The 3,302-nt window shown below is 38.1% G+C and overlaps 1 long non-coding RNA gene across 2 annotated transcripts in view; it reads left to right on the top strand.

Annotated features, from left to right (window-relative positions):
* Window positions 1-507: 507 nt before the first annotated feature.
* Window positions 508-3,302, top strand: part of LOC116087396 — a 6,371-nt gene continuing 3,576 nt past the window's right edge. For both annotated transcript variants that reach the window (XR_004117419.1, XR_004117420.1), the window contains exon 1: window positions 508-663. This is a non-coding gene — a long non-coding RNA (uncharacterized LOC116087396). The remainder of the gene's footprint in view (window positions 664-3,302) is intronic.

Raw genomic sequence — 3,302 nt, 5'->3', positions numbered from 1 at the left:
GGGCACAAGTGGGGGTGGGGGGTGGGGTGCTGGGGGATCGGGAGGTGGTGGGGGGAGGGTCACCCGTCAGGTCTCAAGGCTGCAAATGCTGGGCCAACAGTAGGAGTCTAGTTGAAAAGAGGCAATCCATGGACTTAAGATATTTTATTATAGAAGAGAGAGAGAAAAAAAGTAGAAAAGTAGAGTCAGACCATGGCCACGCAGAGAGAGGGGAAGGGGAGAGAGGGGATGAGAGGTGAGAAGCTAAGAGGTTGAGGGGGGGAGAGAGGGAGAGGAAGAGGGGGGAGGGGGTAAACAGCCCCTTATACGGTGGGCCAGGCTACCTTTCTGTCCCCATAGGCAGAGCATACCTGGTTGTGGTCAGTAGACTAGGGGTGGAGTCCAGCTAGAATAGTGGGAGCTTGGGGCATTGTCTACGTGATAAATAGCACAGGATAATGGAGTTGGAGGACTCATATTGTCAGGCAACTATTTCTGGGGGCGTGGCTTTTACTGTTTCGTCCCTTGTAGAACCTTCTACTGGGTCTCTGGAAGCAAGCCTCGCTCAACCAAAAACACAGACTGCCCTTCATGGTCCCACATGGAGGTATCTCATGACCTGCACTGAGATTTACATGTAATCAGCTCAGGTCCTCTGGGAGCAGCACTGTTCACTCATGCGAGGTATCTGTTCAAACTCCATTTCTGTTGTTATTATAGTTTTAGTAAGCATGTAATGTAATGGGGTTTCATAATGCTTCTTCATTCATTTTTAGTTTTATTTAACTCATGGCCTATCATGCTTTTTGGTCTCTTTGTGCATAAGTATTTAGTAAGTATTTAGATTCCGGAATCCCTCTCTTTACCCACCCTACTCTGCTCTCTCATATCATATATGTTTAATATCGCATTTCCTAACCTAGCTTCAGCTCTCAAGTTAACACAGGAGGGAGTTACTAGAGAAAGCCTCAAATTGGGAGAGAGGTGGATTGCCTCTACCAAAATGGGGAAGAGAGTTGCTTCTACCAAGCTGGCATGTGGGCATGTCTATGCTGCATTTCCTTGATTGCTAGTTGATGTTGGAGGGCCTAGCCCACTATGGGCAGTACCCCCCCTCACCACCCCTGACAGATATTCCTGGACTGTGTTAAAAACCTGGTTGAGCAGGAGCCAGACACCAGGCCAGTAAGTAGTGTTCTTCCATAGCTACTGCTTCAATTCTTACTTCCCTTATTTGTGGGAGGGCGGGGAGAGAAAGCAAGCAAGCAAGCCTACGAGAAGTAAGCTCTTTGACATATGTGGCCTACCAAAATTAAATCTGGAATGATAATAGAAAACTTGGGCTGGGATATGGGTCGGTGGTGAAATGTTTGAGTAGCAAGTGCCAGGCTCTGGGTTTGATACTGTGAAGTTCCCGGAAGAACCACAAGTTCCACTGAACTTTCTATGAGACAAATTAACAGCTTAAAACGGTTTAGGGGAGGTTAGAATGTTGCAGCCTAGAGCCTAATTACAATTTATGTTGGCCTAGCTTTTGCCCCTTTGATAGCCATTCCTTGCCTATTTCTCTATCTGTCTTAAAACCTGTGACTAACAGATATAGACTATTGGAACATATTCATTAAATAGATCACTAAATTCCAGGAGCCAAAAGACCAAGAGTATCCTCAACTGACTCCTGAGGCTTAGAGCAAGAAACTATTTTCTTTCCACTACTGTCCCTTAAAGGTACCTTAAGTTATGACTTTTTCTTTGTTCCATTACTAAATAAAATTCATTAAGCCATTATCACACTGGAACATGGAATTTGAGAAAACCTAAATTTAAGTCCCCAGGCTGTGGTTACTCATATTTGGGTCTAGAATAAATTTTCTTTTCTCCCACATTGGGGCAAAGGTTGTTTTGGTTATGTCAAGAAGATTCAACATTGCAAAAATCAATTGAACAAAAAAAAGATATAAATAGCCTAAGTATTAACAAGTAATAAAATTGAAGGAGTAGTAACAAAAGGGAAGGCATTTTCTTCTGCACCCACAAAGCCCCAAGACCAGATAGGATCACTACTAAAGTCTAACAAAGGTTTAAGCACTAACTCCATACCAGTCAAGCTGTTCCACAGAATAGATAGGAAAGGAACATAGCTAAGCTCATTCTTTGACATCAATATTACCTGAAAGGACACAAACAAAACACAACACAACAAACAAACAAAAAATACAAAACACTAAAGACTAATATGATCAATTCTTAATAAAGTTCTTATAAACATTTAATAAAACATTAAGAAGAGAACCAAGTTGGTTTCAATCAAAAAAATGTATGGTTCATTTACAAAGGCCAATAATTCAATAGAAGTAAATACACTTATAAGATGAAATATAACCATCAAGCAAAATACTTTGAAAATGTTCAATGTCCTGAAGCTGATGAAACCAGGAATAAATGAGCCATATCATAATAGTGAGATATCTCTTTCTCAAAATTTATATGTATACATACACACACACACATATATATATATATGATATATATAATATATAATACATACTTACAAATATATATATATAAATATAAAATAAACAAGTCAATAGACATCATCATGGTAAAAAATCAAAACAAACCCCTTGTGCTTCCAAATAAGGAAAGGTTTTCCATTCTCACAATGCCATTTATTAAAGTGCTTGACATCTTAGGTCAAACAATAGAACAGCATTTATATTATAAGTAAGTTTCATTTATATACAAGAATACATTTTAAATATCCTAATGACTCCACCAGAAAACTATAAAACCTGATAAACCACTTCAGCAAAGTAACATGATACAAAATCAACACAGATATTAGTATCTCTTTTATAGAGTCCAAAGACACAAAGTTGCTGAGAAAATAAATCAAGGAGAAAATATCTCATTCACAACAGCAGAAAAAAAATCTACCTATATACCAACAATAATAACTTCAGAGAGAAATTAAAGAAAAGATATGATGAAAAGACTCCCCATATTCATGAATCAGTAAAGTCAATATTTCTGAAACATCTTTTAACAAAAGCCATCTAAAGTGTCGATGAAATTGCTAATAAAATTCCTATGAAAATTTGCACAGAATTAGGGGAGAAATCCTACAATTCACATGAATGCACTAACAATCCTCAATAGTAAAAATAACAGTAAGCAGAACGAGCAATGATTCAGGGATCACAGAACCCGAGAATGAAGTACACTACATACTCTTTTTTTAAAAAAAAAAAATTCTTTTTTTATTAGATGTTTTCTTTATTTACAATATCTCCTTTCCCAGGTTCCCCTCCAAAATAAAATAA

Source organism: Mastomys coucha, unplaced genomic scaffold (assembly GCF_008632895.1).
Source record: "Mastomys coucha isolate ucsf_1 unplaced genomic scaffold, UCSF_Mcou_1 pScaffold13, whole genome shotgun sequence".
Taxonomy (NCBI): Eukaryota; Metazoa; Chordata; class Mammalia; order Rodentia; family Muridae; genus Mastomys; species Mastomys coucha.
Note: the sequence above shows the minus strand (reverse complement) of the source record. Positions and strands in the feature narration are given on the sequence as shown.